This window comes from Gorilla gorilla, chromosome 9 (assembly GCF_029281585.2).
Source record: "Gorilla gorilla gorilla isolate KB3781 chromosome 9, NHGRI_mGorGor1-v2.1_pri, whole genome shotgun sequence".
NCBI classification, from domain to species: domain Eukaryota; kingdom Metazoa; phylum Chordata; class Mammalia; order Primates; family Hominidae; genus Gorilla; species Gorilla gorilla.
Genome location: NC_073233.2, coordinates 143792982 through 143820330, shown reverse-complemented (window position 1 = coordinate 143820330; position 27349 = coordinate 143792982). Strand labels below are relative to the sequence as shown.

General features: G+C 54.5%; 2 long non-coding RNA genes across 2 annotated transcripts; both read right to left on the bottom strand.

Annotated features, from left to right (window-relative positions):
* Positions 1 to 8888: 8888 nt before the first annotated feature.
* Positions 8889 to 12070, bottom strand: LOC134756493 (uncharacterized). Its single transcript, XR_010129232.1, has 3 exons — positions 11886 to 12070; positions 9762 to 9819; positions 8889 to 9640 (listed from the first exon to the last, which is right to left on the bottom strand). It is a non-coding gene; the product is annotated as an uncharacterized lncRNA (long non-coding RNA).
* Positions 12071 to 12834: 764 nt separating this feature from the next.
* On the bottom strand, positions 12835 to 15948 carry LOC134759306 (uncharacterized). The gene is made up of 3 exons (XR_010135415.1): positions 15721 to 15948; positions 13182 to 13239; positions 12835 to 13088 (listed from the first exon to the last, which is right to left on the bottom strand). It is a non-coding gene; the product is annotated as an uncharacterized lncRNA (long non-coding RNA).
* Positions 15949 to 27349: the final 11401 nt, after the last annotated feature.

Genomic DNA, 27349 nt, shown 5'->3' with positions numbered 1-27349 from the left:
CGGCTCCATGGCTCAGGGGTTGGGGACCGCTGCTCAAGTGCATCCAAAGCGACCCTTCCCACACCAGTCTTCATAGTAGTCAAGGGCAGCAACCACTTAGCTCCCAAGGCATATGCCTCAGCTGGCATTTCATCACAATCAACAGTAAGTGGTAGCTTGAGTCACTGTGAGGTCACTTCCTGGAAATCACCCTAACCCTGGGCCCTGACCCTAAAACCCTAACCCTGGGTCCTGACCCTAAAACCCTAACCCTGGGCCCTGACCCTAAAACCCTAACCCTGGGCCCTGACCCTAAAAACCTAACCCTGGGCCCAGGCCCTGACCCAAAAACCCTAACCCTGGGCCCCGGCCCTGACCCTAAAACCCTAACCCTGGGCCCTGGCCCTGACCCTAAAACCCTAACCCTGGGCCCTGACCCTAAAAGAACCCTAAACCTGGGCCCTGGCCCTGACCCTAAAACAACCCTAATCCTGGGACCTGGCCATGAACCTAAAACAACCCTAACCCTGGGCCCGGGCCCCGACCCTAAAACAACCCTAAACCTGGGCCCTGGCCCTGAGCCTAAAACCCTAACCCTGGACCCTGGACCAGTGCCTAAAAACCTAACCCTGGGCCCTGACCCTGACCCTAAAACAACCCTAACCCTGGGCCGTGGCCGTGACACTAAAACAAAGCTAACCCTGGGCCCTGGCCCTGACTCCTAAAACAAACCTAACCCTGGGCCCTGACCCTAAAACAACCCTAACCCTGCGCCCTGACCCTAAAACAACCCTAACCCTGGGCCGTGGCCCTGACCCTAAAACAAGCCTAACCCTGGGCCCTGGCCCTGACACTAAAACAAGCCTAACCCTGGGCCCTGGCCCTGACCCTAAAACAACCCTAACCCTGGGCCCTGGCCCTGACCCTAAAACAACCCTAACCCTAGGCCGTGGCCCTGACCCTAAAACAAGCCTAACCCTGGGCCCTGGCCCTGACCCTAAAACAAGCCTAACCCTGGGCCCTGGCCCTGACCCTAAAACAAGCCTAACCCTGGGCCCTGGCCCTGACCCTAAAACAAACCCAACCCTGGGCCCTCACCCCAAAACAACCCTAACCTTGGTCCCGGACCCTAAAACAACCCTAACCCTGGGCCCTGACCCTTAAACAACCCTAACCCTGGGCCCTGACCCTAAAACAACCCTAACCCTGGGCCCTGACCCTAAAACAACCCTAACCCTGGGCCCTGGCCCCAATTGTAATGAGGTCTGTTGGGCAAAATTCCATATAAGCATAGTATAAGTTAATAAAGCAAATCATGATAAATTAGTACGATTGACTTTCTGGAGTTTCTGACAATAAAAGTAAGGAAAATGCAGAACACAAAGACAGAGAGTAAAAGGAGAAATTAGGAAAGCATTCTACATGTTTAATAGGAAGACACTGGCCGTGTTCATGCAGCGGCAGTATGTCGTGACATGACATACTTTGGAGAGAAGTTAACAGATGAGGAAGTTGATAAAAATCGTCAGAGGAGCAAAATACTAGTAGCGACACTCAAGGAAACCACGAATTTTCCATAACTTATGTCAGCAAAGTGGGAATATTGTACAGTGTGTGTTGAAGTTCCTATACAACATTGTTTATCTGCCGTTTGTTTGTTTGTAAGGAATGTATATACTAAAAGTTCTTCTTGCTGTCAAAAGAATATGTGTGAATAAGTCATTTTAACTTATTCTTCTGTTTTTCTTTTATCTTCCTGCCATCATCCCACAGCCTTACTTTAGAAATTTTTTCTTTAGAAAATTGAACAAGTGCTCCTTGTGGTGGCACATACCTCGAGGATGGGAGGCAGGGGTGGAAGGGTCACTTGAGGCCATTAGTTTGACAGCAGCCTGGCCAACAAAGTGAGACCCCATGTCTGCAAAACAATTTAAAAATTAGCCAAGTATCATCATGTATACCTACAGTCCCAGCTACCTCAACTTACGGAGAAAGTTCAGGGCCTGGAGAGAAGGCTGGGCGGCAGGAGCTGGGTCTAAAGAGGCCATTGTAACGATGGAGCTGTGCCTGTGGAGGCTGTTGTGAGGCAGTAGGCTCATCTGCGGAGACTGCCGTGAGGTAGGGTATGGGCCTAAATAGGCCATTGTGAGTCATGAGCTTGGTCTGTAGAGGCTGACTGGAGAGAGTTCTGGGCCTGGCGAGGCTGCCGGGAGGTAGGAGCTGGGCCAAAAGATTTAAGCACATTTACGTTGATTAGGCACTTCATTTCCATTATTACACTGGAATATATAATAAAATAATTATAGAACTCACCATAATGTAGAATCAGTGGGCGTGTTAAGCTTGTTTTCCTGAAACTGGATGGTCCCACCTGAGCGTGATGGGAGAAAGTGACAGATCAATAGGCATTAGATTCTCATAAGCACAGCGCAACCTAGATCCCTCACATGCACGGTTCACAACAGGGTGCGTTCTCCTATGAGAATCTAATGCTGCTGCTCATCTGAGAAGGTGGAGCTCAGGCGGGAATGTGAGCAAAGGGGAGTGGCTGTAAATACAGACGAAGCTTCCCTCACTCCCTCACTCGACACCACTCACCTGCTGTGTGGCTCCTTACGGCTCCATGGCTCAGGGGTTGGGGACCCCTGCTCAAGTGCATCCAAAGCGACCCTTCCCACACCAGTCTTCATAGTAGTCAAGGGCAGCAACCACTTAGCTCCCAAGGCGTGTGCCTCAGCTGGCATTTCATCACAATCAACAGTAAGTGGTAGCTTGAGTCGTTGTGAGGTCACTTCCTGGAAATCACCCTAACCCTGGGCCCCGGGCCCTGACCCTAAAACCCTAACCCTGGGCCCCGGGACCTGACCCTAAAACCCTAACCCTGGGCCCCGGTCCCTGACCCTGAAGCCCTAACCCTGGGCCCCGGGCCCTGACCCTGAAGCCCTAACCCTGGGCCCCGGGCCCTGACCCTGAAGCCCTAACCCTTGGCCCCGGGTCCTGACCCTGAAGCCCTAACCCTGGGCCCCGGGCCCGGACCCTGAAGCCCTAACCCTGGGCCCCGGGCCCTGACCCTGAAGCCCTAACCCTGGGCCCCGGGCCCTGACCCTGAAGCCCTAACCCTGGGCCCCGGGCCCTGACCCTGAATCCCAAACCCTGGGCCCCGGGCCCTGACCCTGAAGCCCAAACCCTGGGCCCCGGCCCTGACCCTGAAGCCCTAACCCTGGGCCCCGGGCTCTGACCCTGAAGCCCTAACACTGGGCCCCGGGCCCTGACCCTGAAGCCCTAACCCTGGGCCTCGGGCCCTGACCCTGAAGCCCTAGCCCTGGGCCTCGGGCCCTGACCCTGAAGCCCTAGCCCTGGGCCCCGGACCCTGACCCTGAAGCCCTAACCCTGGGCCCCGGGCCCTGGCCCTGAAGCCCTAACCCTGGGCCCCGGGCCCTGTCCCTGAAGCCCTAACCCTGGGCCCCGGGCCCTGTCCCTAAAGCCCTAACCCTGGGCCCTGGGCCCTGACCCTAAAGCCCTAACCCTGGGCCCCGTGCCCTGGCCCTAAAGCCCTAACCGTGGGCCCCGGGCCCTGGCCCTAAATCCCTAACCCTGGCCCCGGGCCCTGGCCCTAAAGCCCTAACCCTGGGCCCCAGGCACTGACCCTAAAACCCTAACCCTGGGCCCTGGGCCCTGACCCTAAAACCCTAACGCTGGGCCCTGTCCCTAAAACCCTAACCCTGGGCCCTGACCCTAAAACCCTAACCCTGGGCCCTGACCCTAAAACCCTAACCCTGGGCCCTGACCCTAAAACCCTAACCCTTCCCCTTACCCTAAAACCCTAACCCTTCGCCCTTTCCCTAAAACCCTAACCCTAACCCTAGTGAGCCTAGACCACACATTGCACTCCAGCCTGGGTGACAGAGCATGACTCTGTCTCAAAAAAAAAAAAAAAAGAAAAAAGACAGAGAAAAGAAAGCCAACAAGACACCATTAGGCAACCCATTGTCAGGTTATGGGAGTTTGAAAAGGAAAGTAGAGAAAGGAGAAGAAAGCTTATTTAAAGAATGGCTGAAGACTGCCTAAATCATGGGAAAGATTTAGACATCTAAATCCATGAAGCTTAAAGGTTCCTGAAGAGGTTCAAACCAAACAGATACTCACCAAGTCACAATATAATCAAATAGTCAAAAGTTAAAGAAACTTTGCAGGTCAGGACAGAATCGAATAATACATTCAAAGTGCTGAAAGAAAAAAAGTGCCAGCAACTAATACTATGTCTGACAAAGCTGTCCTTCAGAAAGAAAAAAGAAATAACGTGCTTCCTCGACAAACAAAGCTGAGGGCATTCAGGACCACTAGGTCTACCTTAAAAAAATGCTTAACGGAGTTTTTCAAGTAAAAATGAATGAAGTTGGGAGCAGTGGCTCATGCCCGTAATCCCATTTTGGGAGGCTGAGGTGGGTGGATCACCTGAGGTCGGGAGGTCAAGACCAGCCTGGCCAACATGGCAAAACCCCACCCCCAGTAAAAATACAAAAAATTAGCCAGGTATGAAGGCCACTGAGATCGTGCCACTGCACTCCAGCCTGGGTGACAAGAGTCAAACTACATTTCAAAAACAAAAAAACAAAAAAAACAAAACTTGAGGCCTGGTCTTCTGCTCCTCTCCAACCCCCACTTCTCTGGGCCCAAGCCACCTGGGCTGAGGAGGGGGTGAGGTGTGAGCCCCTGCCAGGAACTCCCTGCCCGGACCAAGTACTCGGCCCCCAGGCCTGCATTCAGTGAGGCCTCCCGTGGCGTCAGCATGTTCGTGTGGAGGAATGTGGAAGGTCACTCTGTGGCCATGTTCCCCTGGTACTCCATCCCCTTCCTGACCCCTCCCTGCAGCCACACGAGGCCCAGCAACCTGCCAGTTACTCAGTGGCCTCCAACCAGAGAAAACAACCTGCCAAGTTGGCAGCTGTTGCTCATGAGCATCCACCAGGTGGCACAGGGAGTGTTGACCCTGGGCGGCCCCCTGGAGCCACCTGCCCTGAAAGCCCAGGGCCCGCAACCCTACACACTTTGGGGGTGGTGGAACCTGTTAAAAGCTCACCTCCCACCATGGAGGAGGAGCCCTGGGCCCCTCAGGGGAGTCCCTGCTGGACAGTGAGACAGAGAATGACCATGATGATGCTTTCCTCTCCATCATGTCTCCTGACACCCAGTTGCCTCTACCACTCAGATGATGTCAGGCCCAGTCCCTCAGTGCCCTGCGCAAGGAACAGGACTCATCTTCTGAGAAGGATGGACGCAGCCCCAACAAATGGGACAAGGACCACATCGGTGGCCCATGAGTGGCGGTCATGATCTTCAGCAAGCGGCACCAGGCCCTGGCAGGGCGCACCAGGGTCACTCCAACCAGGATATCCGGACCGTCAGCCAGATGCTGACTCTGGCCCAAAGACTTCTACTCAGTATGGAGCTCCAGGCCACTTTGCAGCCCCTGGTGAGGGAGGTGTACATACCATGAATTGTGGGACCTTCAGAGCTTTTCACTTTTCGGAAAATAGCTCCTGTTGGGGCTACAAGATGGAGTGTGAAGAGGGCCTTGGGCCACAGGGAGGTGCCTGTGGACTAGGGGGAGTTCATGCACCCCTTCTTTCCCCAGAGGGGCTGGACTCAGGTGAGTATGGGGGTGGGGGCTCCTGCACTTCGACACAGGCAGCGGGAGGGTTTTCTCCCCATTCCCTCTGCACTCCCAACTTGAGCTATACTTTTTAAGAAAGTGATTCACCCTGCCTTTGCCCCCTTCCCCAGAACAGAACACGTTGATCATGGGCGATATTTTTCATTGTGCCAAACAGTTGCCATGACCGTCATTAAACCTGTTTAACACCAAATAATAAGGAAAATAAAATAAAAAATTCGAGCTTGGTGCAGAAACTCACCCCAAATAAATCACCTACCAAAATATTTACATAATGGTGGAAATATTCCAAAATTCAATATTTTGGGATTTATACACAAAAGATAAACAAATTAGAGGCCAAGAGGCTGCCAGAAGGGAAAAACGGGGCCTGGGAAGGCCGTTGTGAGGAATGAGCTGGGCCTAAAGAGGCCACTGGCAGGCGGGAGCTGGGCCTGCCGAAGCGGCCGAGAGGCAGGAGCTTTGGACTCGGGAGGCCGCAATGAGGCGAGAGCTAGCTGGGCATGGAGAGTCCGCTGTGAGTCCGCTGTGAGTCCGGGCCCGTGCAGGCCTTCGAGAGGCAGGAGGCCGGGCCTGCAAAGGCCCACTGGAGGTCAAGTTCTGGGCCTGAAGAGGCCACCAAAAGTCAAAAGCGGGGCCTGGGAAGGCCGCCAAGAGCCATGAGCTGGTCTGGGCTGAAAGAGGCCACTGGGAGGCAGGAGGAGCTGGGCCTGGAGAGGCTGACTCGAGGAAGTTTTGCACCTGGAGAGGCCGCCGAGAGGACGGAGCTGGGCCCGGGGAGGCCGACTTGCTGCTCTTCCGGGCCCAATTCCAGGCCGACTTGACGACAACTTGGGCCTGCTGGGAGCTGGGCAGGAGCTGAGTCCAAAGACGTTGTTGGGAGGCCAGAGTCAGGCCTGGAGACGCAGCCGGGAGGAAGAGCTGGGCCCGGAGAGGATGCCGGGAGGCTGCAAGTGGGTCTGGAGAGGCCGATTTGAGGAGGCCCGGCCTCCGCCTCCCGCATGGCGGCCTCTGCAGGCACAGCTGTTTCTCCTGGCTGCATCTCCCGCCTCCCAGCAAACAAGCTTTTTTGGCTCAGCTCCCGCCTGCGTTTGTAGACCCCGAAGTTTCTGCAACCAAGCTCTTCAGACCCACATCCCACCTCCCAGTACCTGAACAGTCCCAGCTCCGGCTGGAGAACAGAGTCTGTAGGCCCCGCTGTTGCCTCCCAGGGGAGTCTCCAAGCCCAGCTCTCACCCCACCACGACCCCCCAGGCCCAAGTCGCTGCCTGCCTCACAGCAGCCCGCGTGCGACCCTGCTCCTCCCTCACGGTGGCCTGTTGAGGCAGGGGCTCACGCTGACCTCTCTCAGCGTGGGAGGGGCCGGTGTGAGGCAAGGGCTCACGCTGACCTCTCTCAGCGTGGGAGGGGCCGGTGTGAGGCAAGGGCTCACGCTGACCTCTCTCAGCATGGGAGGGGCCGGGGTGAGGCAAGGGGCTCACGCCGACCTCTCTCAGCATGGGAGGGGCCGGTGTGAGGCAAGGGCTCACACCGACCTCTCTCAGCATGGGAGGGGCCGGTGTGAGGCAAGGGCTCACGCCGACCTCTCTCAGCATGGGAGGGGCCGGGGTGAGGCAAGGGGCTCACGCTGACCTCTCTCAGCGTGGGAGGGGCCGGTGTGAGGCAAGGGCTCACGCTGACCTCTCTCAGCGTGGGAGGGGCCGGTGTGAGACAAGGGCTCAGGCTGACCTCTGTCAGAGTGAGAGGGGCCCGTGTGAGGCAAGGGGCTCACGCTGACCTCTCTCAGCGTGGGAGGGGCCGGTGTGAGGCAAGGGCTCACGCCGACCTCTCTCAGCGTGGGAGCGGCCGGTGTGAGGCAAGGGGCTCACGCCGACCTCTCTCAGCATGGGAGGGGCCGGTGTGAGGCAAGGGGCTCACGCTGACCTCTCTCAGCGTGGGAGGGGCCGGTGTGAGGCAAGGGCTCAGGCTGACCTCTGTCAGAGTGAGAGGGGCCCGTGTGAGGCAAGGGGCTCACGCTGACCTCTCTCAGCGTGGGAGGGGCCGGTGTGAGGCAAGGGCTCACGCTGACCTCTCTCAGCGTGGGAGGGGCCGGTGTGAGACAAGGGCTCAGGCTGACCTCTGTCAGAGTGAGAGGGGCCCGTGTGAGGCAAGGGGCTCATGCCGACTTCTCTCAGTGTGGGAGGGGCCGGTGTGAGGCAAGGGCTCACGCTGACTTCTCTCAGCGTGGGAGGGGCCGGTGTGAGGCAAGGGGCTCATGTTGACCTCTCTCAGCGTGGGAGGGGCCGGTGTGAGGCAAGGGGCTCATGTTGACCTCTCTCAGCGTGGGAGGGGCCGGTGTGAGGCAAGGGGCTCATGTTGACCTCTCTCAGCGTGGGAGGGGCCGGTGTGAGGCAAGGGCTCACGCCGACCTCTCTCAGCGTGGGAGGGGCCGGTGTGAGGCAAGGGGCTCATGTTGACCTCTCTCAGCGTGGGAGGGGCCGGTGTGAGGCAAGGGCTCACGCTGACCTCTCTCAGCGTGGGAGGGGCCGGTGTGAGGCAAGGGGCTCACGCCAACCTCTCTCAGCGTGGGAGGGGCCGGTGTGAGGCAAGGGGCTGACGCTGACCTCTCTCAGCGTGGGAGGGGCCGGTGTGAGGCAAGGGCTCACGCCGACCTCTCTCAGCGTGGGAGGGGCCGGTGTGAGGCAAGGGGCTGACGCTGACCTCTCTCACCGTGGGAGGGGCCGGTGTGAGTCAAGGGCTCACGCCGACCTCTCTCAGCATGGGAGGGGCCGGTGTGAGGCAAGGGCTCACGCTGACCTCTCTCAGCGTGGGAGGAGCCAGTGTGAGTCAAGGGGCTCACGCTGACCTCTCTCAGCGTGGGAGGGGCCGGTGTGAGGCAAGGGGCTGACGCTGACCTCTCTCACCGTGGGAGGGGCCGGTGTGAGTCAAGGGCTCACGCCGACCTCTCTCAGCATGGGAGGGGCCGGTGTGAGGCAAGGGCTCACGCTGACCTCTCTCAGCGTGGGAGGAGCCAGTGTGAGTCAAGGGGCTCACGCTGACCTCTCTCAGGATGGGAGGGGCCGGTGTGAGGCAAGGGCTCACGCTGACCTCTCTCAGCGTGGGAGGAGCCAGTGTGTGGCAGGGGCTCATGCCTCTGGGCAGGGTACCAGAGGCATGGGCATCAACAGGCCACCGTGAGGGAGGAGCTGGGCCGCATGCGGGCTGCTGGGAGGCAGGCAGGGACTTGGCCCCAGGTGGCCGCCGTGGGGGCAAGAGCTGGGCCTGGAGAGGCCCCTGGGAGGCAAGAGCGGGACCTGCAGAGGCCGTTCTCCAACCATTGCTGGGCCCGTACAGGCCACCGGGCGGCAGGAATGAGGCCCAAAGAACTTGGCTGGAGAAAGTTCGGGACCTACAAAGGCGGTTGGGAGCTGGGCAGGAGTTGAGCCAAAAGAGCTTGCTTACTTGCTGGGAGGCATGGCTGGGAGATGCCGACTTCAGGACAACTTGGGCCTGCAGAGGTCACCGGGAGGCCCAAGCTTGGCGTGGAGGAGCCCACCGACCGGAGACCATTTGGGTCCTGCAGGTGCCATTGGAGGGCAGGAGCTCATCGTGGAGGGGGCACCGTGAGGCCTGACCTGGGCCTGGGGAGCTTGGCTTGAGGAAGCTGTGGGCCGACCAAGGACGCCAGGAGATGGGTAGGCACTGAGTCCAAAGAGGTTGTTGAGAGGCAGGAGTCAGGCCTGGAGACGCAGCCAGGAAGAGGAGCTTGGCCCGGAGAGGACGCCTGGAGGGTGCAAGTGAGTCTGGAGAGGCCGACTTGAGGAGGTTCTCAGCCCGGAGAGGCCGCCGGAAGGGAAAAACTGGGACTGGAAAGGCTGTTGTGAGGAATGAGCCCCATGGGCCTGAAGAGGCCACTGGCAGGCGGGAGCTGGGTGTGTAGAAGCTGCTGAAAGGTTGGGAGCTTGGCTTGGGGGGTCCACAGTGAGGCAGATGCTGGGCCTGAAGAATCTGCTTAAAAAGATTTAAGCACATTTACATCTATTAGGCACTTTATTTCCATTATTACATATATATAAATATATATACGTATTATATATCCAATATATAATAAAATGATTATACAACTCACCATAATGTAGAATCAGTGGGCGTGTTAAGCTTGTTTTCCTGAAACTGGATGGTCCCACCTGAGCGTGATGGGAGAAAGTGACAGATCAATAGGTATTAGATACTCATAAGCACAGCGCAACCTAGATCCCTCACATGCATGGTTCACAACAGGGTGCGTTCTCCTATGAGAATCTAATGCTGCTGCTCATCTGAGAAGGTGGAGCTCAAGCGGGAATGTGAGCAAAGGGGAGTGGCTGTAAATACAGACGAAGCTTCCCTCACTCCCTCACTCGACACCACTCACCTCCTGCTGTGTGGCTCCCTATGGCTCCATGGCTCAGGGGTTGGGGACCCCTGCTCAAGTGCATCCAAAGCGACCCTTCCCACACCAGTCTTCATAGTGGTCAAGGGCAGCAACCACTTAGCTCCCAAGGCATGTGCCTCAGCTGGCATTTCGTCACAATCAACAGTAAGTGGTAGCTTGAGTCACTGTGAGGTCACTTCCTGGAAATCACCAGCATCCCATTTCCCACTGGCAAAGAGCTCAGCACTGCCCCCTGGGAAACCAAACCTATGCCCAAATCCCATCTGTGTGGGTTTATCTCCTGGGACCCTTCCTAACGTATTAGTCAGAGTCCAATCAGGAAGCATAAACCACTCAAAAGTTTAAAGTGGTAAAATTTAATACGGAGAATTATTCATTATAACAGGTGAACAGCATAATGAGAGATTGGCTAGCACAAAGTAAAGAGAACTCTAGAGAATCCAGGACTAGCCCAGGCCAGGCATCGTGGCTCATGCCTGAAATTCCAGCAATTTGAGAAGCTAATGCAGGAGGATTGCTTAAGGCCAGGAGCTAGAGACCAGTCTGGACAACACAGTGAGAACCTGTCTCTATCCAAAAGGAGAAAAAAGTTAGCTGGGAGTGGTGGTGCACACTTGTAGTCCCAGCTACTCGGAATGCTGAAGTTTGAGCCTGGGAGGTCAAGGCTGCAGCGAGGCATGATTATGCCACTACAGTCTAGCCTGGTGACAGAGCAAGACCCTGTCTCAAAGAACAAAACAACAACAACCATTTACAGACAGAAAAGAGGTAGAGCTAATAAGCTAAGGAAAGATGTTGAAATGTGACAAGTAAAGTAATATGAGGTCTTTTATCTATTTAAAATAATCAAACAAAAAATGACTTACTAAATTATAATACCCTGTGCTGGCAAAGGTGCAGTGAAATGGGCACTTTCTTATACTATGAGGGGTGTTTAAATTGTGTATAAGCCTTCCCGGGTAAAGCTTGTCAATTTTTTAAAATAATGGAGACAGGGTCTCACCATACTGCCTTACTGCCTCCTCCAACTCTTGGCCTCAAGCAATCCTCCTCTCTTAGCCTCCCAAAGTGCTAAGATTATAGCTGGGAGGCACCCAAAACCCTGTCAATTTACATCAAGGGTAATGAGAATGTCCATTCACCATGACTCACAGTAATCTTACTTCTGGGGAGACAATTCAATCTAAACAAAAGGTCATCTGTACACACACAGTAAAAATCTGGGAGTAACTGAAGACAGAGTTGGTAAGTGAAATAAGAAACAGTTCTAAGAAATTAAACTATGGTATCAATAGGCACCTGCTATAAAAGGTCAGTTGATGTTAGCTGCTACTTTTTTGTTGTTTTGAGACAGGGTCTCACTCTGTCACCCAGGCTGGAGTGCAGAGGCCTGATCATGACTCACTGCAGTCTCAGCCTCCCTGGGCTTGAGTGATCCTCCCACCTCAGCCTCCCAAGTAGCTGGGACTACAGGAACGTGCCACCACACTAGGCTAATTCATGTATTTTTCTGTAGGGATGGTGACTCCCCCTTTGTTTCCAAGGCCTATCGCAAACTCTTGGCCTCAAGCCATCCTCCTGCCTCAGCCTCCCAAAGTGTTGCGATTACCAGTGTGAGCCACCACACCTGGCCAGCTGCTACTTTTAGCAATATTATTATTCTTCTTCCACTCCATTAAAAATTATTATTTTCAAGGCTATGCAACAGTATGTATCCTACAGCGTAATTGTAAAAACATATACAGTTGCCGTCCCTCAGTATACAGAATTAGTTACAGCCCCCCATCTCTGCATATACCAAAATCCATCCTTACTCACGTTTCACTGTCACCCCTCTGGAATCCACGTATACGAAAATACCAAATATCAGTTGGGCGTAGTGGCAAGCACCTGTAGTCTCAGCCACGTGGGAGGTTGAGATGGGAGGATCGCTTCAGCCTGGAAGGTTGAGGCTGCAGTCAGCTGTGATAGCACTACTACCCTCCAGCCTCGGACAACAGAGGGAGACCCTGTCTCAGAAAAAAAAACAAAAACAAAATAAAACAGGTTAGAAATTGTAATGAGGTCTGTTGGGCAAAATTCCATATAAGCAAAGTATAAATTAATAAAGCAAATCGTGATAAATTAGTACGATTGACTTTCTGGAGTTTCTGACAATAAAAGTAAGGAAAATGCAGAACACAAAGACAGAGAGTAAAAACAGAAATTAGGAAAGCATTCTACATGTTTAATAGGAAGACACTGACTGTGTTCGTGCAGCGGCAGTATGTCGTGACATGACATACTTTGGAGAGAAGTTAACAGATGAGGAAGTTGATAAAAATCATCAGAGAAGCAAAATACTGGTAGCGACACTCAAGGAAACCATGAAATTTCCATAACTTATGTCAGCAAAGTGGGAATATTGTACAGTGTGTGTTGAAGTTCCTATACAACATTGTTTATCTGCCGTTTGTTTGTTTGTAAGGAATGTATATACTAACAGTTCTTCTTGCTGTCAAAAGAATATGTGTGAATAAGTCATTTTAACTTATTCTTCTGTTTTTCTTTTATCTTCCTGCCATCATCCCACAGCCTTACTTTAGAAATTTTTTCTTTAGAAAATTGAACAAGTGCCCCTTGTGGTGGCACATACCTCGAGGATGGGAGGCAGGGGTGGAAGGGTCACTTGAGGCCATTGGTTTGACAGCAGCCTGGCCAACAAAGTGAGACCCCATGTCTGCAAAACAATTTAAAAATTAGCCAAGTATCATCATGTATACCTACAGTCCCAGCTACCTCAACTTACGGAGAAAGTTCAGGGCCTGGAGAGAAGGCTGGGAGGCAGGAGCTGGGTCTAAAGAGGCCATTGTAACGATGGAGCTGTGCCTGTGGAGGCTGTTGTGAGGCAGTAGGCTCATCTGCGGAGACTGCCGTGAGGTAGGGTATGGGCCTAAATAGGCCATTGTGAGTCATGAGCTTGGTCTGTAGAGGCTGACTGGAGAGAGTTCTGGGCCTGGCGAGGCTGCCGGGAGGTAGGAGCTGGGCCAAAAGATTTAAGCACATTTACGTTGATTAGGCACTTCATTTCCATTATTACACTGGAATATATAATAAAATAATTATAGAACTCACCATAGTGTAGAATCAGTGGGTGTGTTAAGTTTGTTTTCCTGAAACTGGATGGTCCCACCTGAGCGTGATGGGAGAAAGTGACAGATCAATAGGTATTAGATTCTCATAAGCACAGCGCAACCTAGATCCCTCACATGCACGGTTCACAACAGGGTGCGTTCTCCTATGAGAATCTAATGCTGCTGCTCTTCTGAGAAGGTGGAGCTCAGGCGGGAATGTGAGCAAAGGGGAGTGGCTGTAAATACAGACGAAGCTTCCCTCACTCCCTCACTCGACACCACACACCTGCTGTGTGGCTCCTTACGGCTCCATGGCTCAGGGGTTGGGGACCGCTGCTCAAGTGCATCCAAAGCGACCCTTCCCACACCAGTCTTCATAGTAGTCAAGGGCAGCAACCACTTAGCTCCCAAGGCATATGCCTCAGCTGGCATTTCATCACAATCAACAGTAAGTGGTAGCTTGAGTCACTGTGAGGTCACTTCCTGGAAATCACCCTAACCCTGGGCCCTGACCCTAAAACCCTAACCCTGGGTCCTGACCCTAAAACCCTAACCCTGGGCTCTGACCCTAAAACCCTAACCCTGGGCCCTGACCCTAAAAACCTAACCCTGGGCCCAGGCCCTGACCCAAAAACCCTAACCCTGGGCCCTGGCCCTGACCCTAAAACCCTAACCCTGGGCCCTGGCCCTGACCCTAAAACCCTAACCCTGGGCCCTGACCCTAAAAGAACCCTAAACCTGGGCCCTGGCCCTGACCCTAAAACAACCCTAATCCTGGGACCTGGCCATGAACCTAAAACAACCCTAACCCTGGGCCCGGGCCCCGACCCTAAAACAACCCTAAACCTGGGCCCTGGCCCTGAGCCTAAAACCCTAACCCTGGACCCTGGACCAGTGCCTAAAAACCTAACCCTGGGCCCTGACCCTGACCCTAAAACAACCCTAACCCTGGGACGTGGCCGTGACACTAAAACAAAGCTAACCCTGGGCCCTGGCCCTGACTCCTAAAACAACCCTAACCCTGGGCCCTGACCCTAAAACAACCCTAACCCTGCGCCCTGACCCTAAAACAACCCTAACCCTGGGCCGTGGCCCTGACCCTAAAACAACCCTAACCCTGGGACCTGACCGTTACCCTAAAACAAGCCTAACCCTGGGCCCTGGCCCTGACCCTAAAACAACCCTAACCCTGGGCCCTGGCCCTGATCCTAAAACAACCCTAACCCTGGGCCCAGGTCATGACCCTAAAACAACCCTAACCCTGGGCACTGACCCTAAAACAACCCTAACCCTCGGCACTGACCCTAAAATATCCATAACCCTGGGCCCTGGCCCTGACCCTACAACAACCCTAACCCTGGGCCCTGGCCCTGACACTGAAACAACCCTAACCCTGGACCATGGCCCTGACCCTAAAACAACCCTAAACCTGGGCCCTGGCCCAGACCCTAAAACAACCATAACCGTGGGCCCTGGCCCTGACCCAAAAACAACCCTAACCCTGGGCCCTGGCCCTGAACCTAAAACAACCCTAACCCAGGGCCTTGGACATGACCCTAAAACAACCCTAACCCTGAGCCCTGGCCCTGACCCTAAAACAACCCTAACCCTGGGCCCTGACCCTAAAACAACACTAACCCTGGGCCCTGACCCTAAAACAACCCTAACCCTGGGCCCTGACCCTTAAACAACCCTAACCCTGGGCCCTGACCCTAAAACAACCCTAACCCTGGGCCCTGACCCTAAAACAACCCTAACTCTGGGCCCTGACATTAAAACAACCCTAACCCTGGGCCCTGGCCCAAATTGTAATGAGGTCTGTTGGGCAAAATTCCATATAAGCATAGTATAAATTAATAAAGCAAATCGTGATAAATTAGTACGATTGACTTTCTGGAGTTTCTGACAATAAAAGTAAGGAAAATGCAGAACACAAAGACAGAGAGTAAAAACAGGAATTGGGAAAGCATTCTACATGTTTAATAAGAAGACACTGGCCGTGTTCGTGCAGCGGCAGTATGTCGTGACATGACATACCTTGGAGAGAAGTTAACAGATGAGGAAGTTCATAAAAATCATCAGAGAAGCAAAATACTGGTAGCGACACTCAAGGAAACCACGAAATTTCCATAACTTATGTCAGCAAAGTGGGAATATTGTACAGTGTGTGTTGAAGTTCCTATACAACATTGTTTATCTGCCGTTTGTTTGTTTGTAAGGAATGTATATACTAACAGTTCTTCTTGCTGTCAAAAGAATATGTGTGAATAAGTCATTTTAACTTATTCTTCTGTTTTTCTTTTATCTTCCTGCCATCATCCCACAGCCTTACTTTAGAAATTTTTTCTTTAGAAAATTGAACAAGTGCCCCTTGTGGTGGCACATACCTCGAGGATGGGAGGCAGGGGTGGAAGGGTCACTTGAGGCCATTAGTTTGACAGCAGCCTGGCCAACAAAGTGAGACCCCATGTCTGCAAAACAATTTAAAAATTAGCCAAGTATCGTCATGTATACCTACAGTCCCAGATACCTCAACTTACGGAGAAAGTTCAGGGCCTGGAGAGAAGGCTGGGAGGCAGGAGCTGGGTCTAAAGAGGCCATTGTAACGATGGAGCTGTGCCTGTGGAGGCTGTTGTGAGGCAGTAGGCTCATCTGCGGAGACTGCCGTGAGGTAGGGTATGGGCCTAAATAGGCCATTGTGAGTCATGAGCTTGGTCTGTAGAGGCTGACTGGAGAGAGTTCTGGGCCTGGCGAGGCTGCCGGGAGGTAGGAGCTGGGCCAAAAGATTTAAGCACATTTACGTTGATTAGGCACTTCATTTCCATTATTACACTGGAATATATAATAAAATAATTATAGAACTCACCATAGTGTAGAATCAGTGGGTGTGTTAAGCTTGTTTTCCTGAAACTGGATGGTCCCACCTGAGCGTGATGGGAGAAAGTGACAGATCAATAGGTATTAGATTCTCATAAGCACAGCGCAACCTAGATCCCTCACATGCACGGTTCACAACAGGGTGCGTTCTCCTATGAGAATCTAATGCTGCTGCTCTTCTGAGAAGGTGGAGCTCAGGCGGGAATGTGAGCAAAGGGGAGTGGCTGTAAATACAGACGAAGCTTCCCTCACTCCCTCACTCGACACCACACACCTGCTGTGTGGCTCCTTACGGCTCCATGGCTCAGGGGTTGGGGACCGCTGCTCAAGTGCATCCAAAGCGACCCTTCCCACACCAGTCTTCATAGTAGTCAAGGGCAGCAACCACTTAGCTCCCAAGGCATATGCCTCAGCTGGCATTTCATCACAATCAACAGTAAGTGGTAGCTTGAGTCACTGTGAGGTCACTTCCTGGAAATCACCCTAACCCTGGGCCCTGACCCTAAAACCCTAACCCTGGGTCCTGACCCTAAAACCCTAACCCTGGGCCCTGACCCTAAAACCCTAACCCTGGGCCCTGACCCTAAAAACCTAACCCTGGGCCCAGGCCCTGACCCAAAAACCCTAACCCTGGGCCCTGGCCCTGACCCTAAAACCCTAACCCTGGGCCCTGGCCCTGACCCTAAAACCCTAACCCTGGGCCCTGACCCTAAAAGAACCCTAAACCTGGGCCCTGGCCCTGACCCTAAAACAACCCTAATCCTGGGACCTGGCCATGAACCTAAAACAACCCTAACCCTGGGCCCGGGCCCCGACCCTAAAACAACCCTAAACCTGGGCCCTGGCCCTGAGCCTAAAACCCTAACCCTGGACCCTGGACCAGTGCCTAAAAACCTAACCCTGGGCCCTGACCCTGACCCTAAAACAACCCTAACCCTGGGCCGTGGCCGTGACACTAAAACAAAGCTAACCCTGGGCCCTGGCCCTGACTCCTAAAACAACCCTAACCCTGGGCCCTGACCCTAAAACAACCCTAACCCTGCGCCCTGACCCTAAAACAACCCTAACCCTGGGCCGTGGCCCTGACCCTAAAACAAGCCTAACCCTGGGCCCTGGCCCTGACACTAAAACAAGCCTAACCCTGGGCCCTGGCCCTGACCCTAAAACAACCCTAACCCTGGGCCCTGGCCCTGACCCTAAAACAACCCTAACCCTAGGCCGTGGCCCTGACCCTAAAACAAGCCTAACCCTGGGCCCTGGCCCTGACCCTAAAACAAGCCTAACCCTGGGCCCTGGCCCTGACCCTGAAACAAGCCTAACCCTGGGCCCTGGCCCTGACCCTAAAACAAACCCAACCCTGGGCCCTCACCCCAAAACAACCCTAACTTTGGTCCCGGACCCTAAAACAACCCTAACCCTGGGCCCTGACCCTAAAACAACCCTAACCCTGGGCCCTGACCCTAAAACAACCCTAACCCTGGCCCTGACCCTAAAACAACCCTAACCCTGGGCCCTGGCCCAAATTGTCATGAGGTCTGTTGGGCAAAATTCCATATAAGCATAGTATAAGTTAATAAAGCAAATCATGATAAATTAGTACGATTGACTTTCTGGAGTTTCTGACAATAAAAGTAAGGAAAATGCAGAACACAAAGACAGAGAGTAAAAAGAGAAATTAGGAAAGCATTCTACATGTTTAATAGGAAGACACTGGCCGTGTTCATGCAGCGGCAGTATGTCGTGACATGACATACTTTGGAGAGAAGTTAACAGATGAGGAAGTTGATAAAAATCATCAGAGAAGCAAAATACTGGTAGCGACACTCAAGTAAACCACGAAATTTCCATAACTTATGTCAGCAAAGTGGGAATATTGTACAGTGTGTGTTGAAGTTCCTATACAACATTGTTTATCTGCCGTTTGTTTGTTTGTAAGGAATGTATATACTAACAGTTCTTCTTGCTGTCAAAAGAATATGTGTGAATAAGTCATTTTAACTTATTCTTCTGTTTTTCTTTTATCTTCCTGCCATCATCCCACAGCCTTACTTTAGAAATTTTTTCTTTAGAAAATTGAACAAGTGCCCCTTGTGGTGGCACATACCTCGAGGATGGGAGGCAGGGGTGGAAGGGTCACTTGAGGCCATTAGTTTGACAGCAGCCTGGCCAACAAAGTGAGACCCCATGTCTGCAAAACAATTTAAAAATTAGCCAAGTATCATCATGTATACCTACAGTCCCAGCTACCTCAACTTACGGAGAAAGTTCAGGGCCTGGAGAGAAGGCTGGGAGGCAGGAGCTGGGTCTAAAGAGGCCATTGTAACGATGGAGCTGTGCCTGTGGAGGCTGTTGTGAGGCAGTAGGCTCATCTGCGGAGACTGCCGTGAGGTAGGGTATGGGCCAAAATAGGCCATTGTGAGTCATGAGCTTGGTCTGTAGAGGCTGACTGGAGAGAGTTCTGGGCCTGGCGAGGCTGCCGGGAGGTAGGAGCTGGGCCAAAAGATTTAAGCACATTTACGTTGATTAGGCACTTCATTTCCATTATTACACTGGAATATATAATAAAATAATTATAGAACTCACCATAATGTAGAATCAGTGGGCGTGTTAAGCTTGTTTTCCTGAAACTGGATGGTCCCACCTGAGCGTGATGGGAGAAAGTGACAGATCAATAGGCATTAGATTCTCATAAGCACAGCGCAACCTAGATCCCTCACATGCACGGTTCACAACAGGGTGCGTTCTCCTATGAGAATCTAATGCTGCTGCTCATCTGAGAAGGTGGAGCTCAGGCGGCAATGTGAGCAAAGGGGAGTGGCTGTAAATACAGACGAAGCTTCCCTCACTCCCTCACTCGACACCAGTCACCTGCTGTGTGGCTCCTTATGGCTCCATGGCTCAGGGGTTGGGGACCCCTGCTCAAGTGCATCCAAAGCGACCCTTCCCACACCAGTCTTCATAGTAGTCAAGGGCAGCAACGAATTAGCTCCCAAGGCATGTGCATCAGCTGGCATTTCGTCACAATCAACAGTAAGTGGTAGCTTGAGTCATTGTGAGGTCACTTCCTGGAAATCACCCTAAACCTGGGCCCTGACCCAAAAACCCCAACCCTGGGCCCTGACCCTAAAACACTAACAATGGGCCCTGACACTAATAACCTAACACTGGGCCCTGGCCCTGAGCCTAAAACCCCAAACCTGGGCCCCGGCCCTGAACCTAAAACAACCCTAACCCTGGGCCCTGGCCCTGACCCTAAAACAACCCTAAACCTGGGCCCTGGCCCTGACCCTAAAACAACCCTAAACCTGGGCCCTGGCCCTGACCGTAAAACAAGCCTAACACTGGGCCAGGACCCTGACCCTAAAACAACCCTAACCCTGGGCCCTGGCCCTGAACCTAAAACAACCCTAACCCTGGGCCCTGGCCCTCACCCTAAAACAACCCTAACCCTGTGACCTGGCCCTGACCTAAAACAACCCTAACACTGGGCCCTGGCCCTGACCAAAAACAAGCCTAACCCTGGGACCTGGCCCTGACCCTAAAACAAACCTAACCCAGGGCCCTGGCACTGAAACAAGCCTAACCCTGGGCCCAGGTCCTCACCCTAAAACAACCCTAACCCTGGGCTCTGGCCTTGACCCTAAAACAACCCTAACCATGGGCCCTGGCCCTGACCCTGAAACAACCCTAACCCTGGGCCCTGGCCCTGACCCTAAATCAACCCTAAACCAGGGCCCTGGACCTGACCCTAAAACAAGCCTATCCCTGGGCCCTGTCCCTGACCCTAAAACAAGCCTAACCCTGGGATCTGGCCCTGACCATAAAACAAGCCTAACCCTGGGCCCTGGCCCTGACCCTAAAACAACCCTAACCCTGGGCACTGGCCCTCACCCTAAAACAACCCTATCCCTGGGCCCCGGCCCTGACATAAAACAATCCTAACACTGGGTCCTGGCCCTGACCAAAAACAAGCCTAAACCTGGGACCTGGCCCTGACCCTAGAACAAACCTAACTCAGGGACCTGGCACTAAAACAAGCCTAACCCTGGGCCCTGGCCCTGACCCTAAAACAAGCCTAACCCTGGGCCGTGGCCCTGACCCTAAAACAAGCCTAACCTTGGGCCCTGACCCTGACCCTAAAATAAGCCTAACCCTGGGCCCTGGCCCTGACCCTAAAACAAGCCTAACCCTGGTCCCTGGCCCTTTCCCTAAAACAACCCTAAACCTGGGCCTTGGCCCTGACTCTAAAACAACCCTAACCCTGGGCCCTGGCCCTGACCCTAAAACAACCCTAACCCCGGGCCCTGGCCCTGACCCTAAAAAAACCCTAACCCTGGGCCCTGGCCCTGACCCTAAAACAACCCTAAACCTGGGCCCTGGCCCTGACCCTAAAACAACCCTAAACCTGGGCCCTGGCCCTGACCGTAAAACAAGCCTAACACTGGGCCCTGACCCTGACCCTAAAACAACCCTTACCCTGGGCCCTGGCCCTGAACCTAAAACAACCCTAACCCTGGGCCCTGTCCCTGATCCTAAAACAAGCATGACCCTGGGCCCTGACCCTTACCCCTAAACAACCCTAACCCTGGGCCCTGGCCCTGACCCTAAAACAAGCTGCACCCTGGGCCCTGGCCCTGAACCTAAAACAACCGTAACCCTGGGCCCTGTCCCTGATCATAAAACAAGCCTAACCAAGGGCCCTGGCCTTGACCCTAAAACAAGCCTAACCCTGGGCCCTGGCCCTGACCCTTAAACAAGCCTAAATTGGGCCCTGGCCCTGACCCTAAAACAACCCTAACCCTGGGCCCTGGCCCTCACCCTAAAACAACCCTAACCCTGTGACCTGGCCCTGACCTAAAACAACCCTAACACTGGGCCCTGGCCCTGTCCAAAAACAAGCCTAAACCTGGGACCTGGCACTGACCCTAAAACAAACCTAACCCAGGGCCCTGGCACTGAAACAAGCCTAACCCTGGGCCCAGGTCCTCACCATAAAACAACCCTAACCCTGGGCTCTGGCCTTGACCCTAAAACAACCCTAACCATGGGCCCTGGCCCTGACCCTGAAACAACCCTAACCCTGGGCCCTGGCACTGACCCTAAATCAACCCTAAACCAGGGCCCTGGACCTGACCCTAAAACAAGCCTATCCCTGGGCCCTGTCCCTGACCCTAAAACAAGCCTAACCCTGGGATCTGGCCCTGACCCTAAAGCAAGCCTAACCCTGGGCCCTGGCCCTGACCCTAAAACAACCCTAACCCTGGGCACTGGCCCTCACCCTAAAACAACCCTATCCCTGGGCCCCGGCCCTGACCTAAAACAATCCTAACACTGGGTCCTGGCCCTGACCAAAAACAAGCCTAACCCTGGGACCTGGCCCTGACCCTAGAACAAACCTAACCCAGGGACGTGGCACTAAAACAAGCCTAACCGTGGGCCCAGGTCCTCACCCTAAAACAACTCTAACACTGGGACCTGGCCCTGACCCTAAAACAACCCTAACCCTGGGCCCTGGCCCTGACCCTAAAACAAGCCTAACCCTGGGCCCTGGCCCTGACCCTAAAACAACCCTAACCCTGGGCCCTGGCCCTGACCCTAAAACAACCCTTACCCTGGGCCCTGGCCCTGACCCTAAAACAAGCCTAACCCTGGACCCTGGCCCTGACCCTAAAGCAACCCTAACCCTGGGCCCTGGCCGTGACCCTAAAAGATCCCTAACCCTGGGCAATGGCCCTGACCCTAAAACAACCCTAACCCTGGGCCCTGGCGTGACCCTAAAACAACCCTAAACCTGGGCCCTGGCCCTGACCCTAAAATAAGCTGCACCCTGGGCCCTGGCCCTGAACCTAAAACAAACCTAACCCTGGGCCCTGGCCCTGAACCTAAAACAACCCTAACCCTGGGCCCTGGCCCTGAACCTAAAACAACCCTCACACTGGGCCCTGGCCCTGACCCTAAAACAAGCCAAACCCTGGACCCTGGCCCGGAACCTAAAGCAACCCTAACCCTGGGCCCTGGCACTGACCCTAAAAGATCCCTAACCCTGGGCCCTGGCCCTGACCCTAAAACAACCCTAACCCTGGGCCCTGGCCCTAACCCTAAAACAACCCTAACCCTGGGCCCTGGCCCTGACCCTAAAACAACCCTAACCCCGGGCCCTGGCCCTGACTCAAAAACAACCCTAAACCTGGACCTGACCTAAAACAACCCTAATGCTGGGCCCTGGCCCTGACCTAAAACAACCCTGACCCCGGACCCTGGCCCTGACCCTAAAAAAACCCTAACCCTGGGCCCTGGCACTAAAACAACCCTAACCCTGGGCCCTGGCCCTGACTCTAAAACAAGCCTAACCCTGGGCCCTGGAACTGACCCTAAAACAAGAATATCCCTGGGCCCTGGCCCTGACCCTAAAACAACCCTAACCCTGGGCCCTGGTCCTGACCCTAAAACAACCCTAACCCTGGGACCTGACCGTGACCCTAAAACAAGCCTAACCCTGGGCCCTGGCCCTGACCCTAATACAACCCTAACCCTGGGCCCTGGCCCTGACCCTAAAACAAGCCTCACCCTGGGCCCAGGTCATGACCCTAAAACAACCCTAACCCTGGGCACTGACCCTAAAACAACCCTAACCCTGGGCACTGACCCTAAAATAACCATAACCCTGGGCCCTGGCCCTGACCCTAAAACAACCCTAATCCTGGCCCTTGGACATGACCCTAAAACAACCCTAACCCTGAGCCCTGTCCCTGACCCTAAAACAACCCTAACCCTGTGCCCTGGCCCTGACCCTAAAACAACCCAAAACCTGGGCCCTGACCCTGACCTTAAAAGAACCCTAACCCTGGGCCCTATCCTTGACCCTAAAACATCTCTAACCCTGGGCCGTGGCCCTGACCCTAAAACAACCCTAACCCTGGGCCCTGGCCCTGACCCTAAAACAACCCTAACCCTGGGCCCTGTCACGGATCATAAAAAAAGCCTAACCAAGGGCCCTGGCCTTGACCCTAAAACAAGCCTAACCCTGGGCCCTGGCCCTGACCTAAAACAACCCTAACACTGGGCCCTGGCCCTGACCAAAAACAAGCCTAACCCTGGGACCTGGCCCTGACCCTAAAACAAACCTAACCCAGGGCCCTGGCACTGAAACAAGCCTAACCCTGGGCCCAGGTCCTCACCCTAAAACAACCCTAACCCTGGGCTCTGGCCTTGACCCTAAAACAACCCTAACCATGGGCCCTGGCCCTGACCCTGAAACAACCCTAAACCTGAGGCCTGACCCTGACCCTAAATCAACCCTAAACCTGGGCCCTGGACCTGACCCTAAAACAAGCCTATCCCTGGGCCCTGTCCCTGACCCTAAAACAAGCCTAACCCTGGGCCCTGGCCCTGACCCTAAAACAACCGTAGCCCTGGGCCCTGGCCCTGACCCTAAAACAACCCTAACCCTGGCCCCTGGCCCTGACCCTAAAACAAGCCTAACCCTAGGCACTGGCACTGACCCTGAAACAATCCTAACCCTGGGCCCTGGCCCTGACCCTGAAACAAGCCTAACCCTGGGCCCTGGCCCTGACCCTAAATCAACCCTAAACCTGGGCCCTTGCCCTGACCCTGAAACAAGCCTAACGCTGGGCCCTGGCGCTGACCCTAAAACAACCCTAACCCTGGGCCCTGGAACTGACCCTAAAACAAGAATACCCCTGGGCCCTGGCCCTGACCCTAAAACAACCCTAACCCTGGGCCCTGGCCCTGACCCTAAAACAACCCTAACCCTGGGACCTGGCCGTGACGCTAAAACAAGCCTAACCCTGGGCCCTGGCCCTGACCCTAAAACAACCCTAACCCTGGGCTCTGGCCCTGACCCTAAAACAAGCCTAACCCTGGGCCCGGGTCATGGCCCTAAAACAACCCTAACACTGGGCACTGACCCTAAAACAACCCTAACCCTCGGCACTGACCCTAAAATAACCATAACCCTGGGCCCTGGCCCTGACCCCACAACAACCCTAACCCTGGGCCCTGGCCCTGACACTGAAACAACCCTAACCCTGGACCATGGCCCTGACCCTAAAACAACCCTAAACCTGGGCCCTGGCCCTGACCCTAAAACAACCATAACCGTGGGCCCTGGCCCTGACCCAAAAACAACCCTAACCCTGGGCCCTGGCCCTGACCCTAAAACAACCCTAACCCTGGGCCCTGGCCCTGACCCTAAAACTAGCCCAACCCTGGACCCTGGCCCTGACCCTAAAACAACCCTAACACTGGGCCCTGGCCCTGACCCTAAAAGATCCCTAACCCTGGGCCCTGGCCCTGACCCTAAAACAACCCTAACCCTGGGCCATGGCCCTGACCCTAAAACAACCCTAAGCATGTGACCTGGCCCTGACCTAAAACAATCCTAACACTGGGCCCTGGCCCTGACCAAAAACAAGCCTAACCCTGGGACCTGGCCCTGACCCTAGAACAAACGTAACCCAGGGCCCTGCCACTAAAACAAGCCTAACCGTGGGCCCAGGTCCTCACCCTAAAACAACTCTAACACTGGGACCTGGCCCTGACCCTAAAACAACCCTAAATCTGGGCCCTGGCCCTGACACTAAAACAAACCTAAACCTGGGCCCTGACCCTGACCTTAAAAGAACCCTAACCCTGGGCCCTGTCCTTGACTCTAAAACATCCCTAACCCTGGGCCCTGGCCCTGAACCTAAAACAACCCTAACCCTGGGCCCTGGCCCTGACCCTAAAACAACCCTAACCCTGGGCCCTGGCCCTGACCCTAAAACAACCCTAACCCCCGGCCCTGGCCCTGACTCAAAAACAACCCTAAACCTGGACCCTGGACCTGACCTAAAACAACCCTAATGCTGGGCCCTGGCCCTGACCTAAAACAACCCTGACCTAGGACCCTGGCCCTGACCCTAAAACAACCCTAAACCTGGGCCCTGGCACTAAAACAACCCTAACCCTGGGCCCTGGCCCTGACTCTAAAACAAGCCTAACCCTGGGCCCTGGAACTGACCCTAAAACAAGAATATCCCAGGGCCCTGGCCCTGACCCTAAAACAACCGTAACCCTGGGCCCTGGCCCTGACTCTAAAACAACCCTAACCCTGGGACCTGACCGTGACCCTAAAACAAGCCTAACCCTGGGCCCTGGCCCTGACCCTAAAACAACCCTAACCCTGGGCCCTGGCCCTGACCCTAAAACAAGCCTAGCCCTGGGCCCAGGTCATGACCCTAAAACAACCCTAACCCTGGGCACTGACCCTAAAACAACCCTAACCCTGGGCACTGACCCGAAAATAACCATAACCCTGGGCCCTGGCCCTGACCCTAAAACAACCCTAACCCTGGGCCCTGGCCCTGACACTGAAACAACCCTAACCCTGGGCCCTGGCCCTGACCCTAAAACAACCCTAACCCTGGCTCTTGGACATGACCCTAAAACAACCCTAACCCTGAGCCCTGGCCCTGACCCTAAAACAACCCTAACCCTGTGCCCTGGCCCTGACCCTAAAACAACCCTAAACCTGGGCCCTGACCCTGACCTTAAAAGAACCCTAACCCTGGGCCCTGTCCTTGACACTAAAAAATCCCTAACCCTGGGCCCTGGCCCTGACCCTAAAACAACCCTAACCCTGGGCCCTGGCCCTGACCCTAAAACAACCCTAACCCTGGGCCCTGTCCCTGATCATAAAACAAGCCTAACCAAGGGCCCAGGCCTTGACCCTAAAACAAGCCTAACCCTGGGCCCTGGCCCTGACCCTTAAACAAGCCTAACCTTGGGCCCTGGCCCTGACCCTAAAACAACCCTAAACCTGGGCCCTGGCCCTCACCCTAAAACAACCCTAACCCTTTGACCTGGCCCTGACCTAAAACAACCCTAACACTGGGCCCTGGCCCTGACCAAAAACAAGCCTAAACCTGGGACCTGGCCCTGACCCTAAAACAAACCTAACCCAGGGCCCTGGCACTGAAACAAGCCTATCCCTGGGCGATGTCCCTGACCCTAAAACAAGCCTAACCCTGGGCCCTGGCCCTGACCCTAAAACAACCCTAACCCTGGACCATGGCCCTGACCCTAAAACAACCCTAACCCTGGGACCTGACCGTGACCCTAAAACAAGCCTAACCCTGGGCCCTGGCCCTGACCCTAAAACAACCCTAACCCTGGGCCCAGGCCCTGATCCTAAAACAAGCCTAACTCTGGGCCCAGGTCATGACCCTAAAACAACCCTAAACCTGGGCCCTGACCCTGACCTTAAAAGAACCCTAACCCTGGGCCCTGTCCTTGACCCTAAAACATCCCTAACCCTGGGCCCTGGCCCTGACCCTAAAACAACCCTAACCCTGGGCCCTGGCCCTGACCCTAAAACAACCCTAACCCTGGGCCCTGTCCCTGATCATAAAACAAGCCTAACCAAGGGCCCTGGCCTTGACCCTAAAACAAGCCTAACACTGGGCCCTGACCCTGACCCTTAAACAAGCCTACCCTTGGGCCCTGGCCCTGACCCTAAAACAACCCTAACCCTGGGCCATGGCCCTCACCCTAAAACAACCCTAACCCTGAGACCTCGCCCTGACCTAAAACAACCCTAACACTGGGCCCTGGCCCTGACCAAAAACAAGCCTAACCCTGGGACCTGGCCCTGACCCTAAAACAAACCTAACCCAGGGCCCTGGCACTGAAACAAGCCTAACCCTGGGCCCAGGTCCTCACGCTAAAACAACCCTAACCCTGGGCTCTGGCCTTGACCCTGAAACAACCCTAACCATGGGCCCTGGCCCTGACCCTGAAACAACCCTAACCCTGGGCCCTGGCCCTGACCCTAAATCAACCCTAAACCTGGGCCCTGGCCCTGACCCTAAAACAAGCCTATCCCTGGGCCCTGTCCCTGACACTAAAACAAGCCTAACCCTGGGCCCTGGCCCTGACCCTAAAACAACCGTAACCCTGGGCCCTGGCCCTGACCCAAAAACAACCCTAACCCTGGCCCCTGGCCCTGACCCTAAAACAAGCCTAACCCTAGGCACTGGCACTGACCCTGAAACAAGCCTAACCCTGGGCCCTGGCCCTGACCCTGAAACAAGCCTAACCCTGGGCCCTGGCCCTGACCCTAAAACAACCCTAACCCTGGGCCCTTGCCCTGACCCTAAAACAAGCCTAACGCTGGGCCCTGGCGCTGACCCTAAAACAACCCTAACCCTGGGCCCTGGAACTGACCCTAAAACAAGAATACCCCTGGGCCCTGGCCCTGACCCTAAAACAACCCTAAACCTGGGCCCTGGC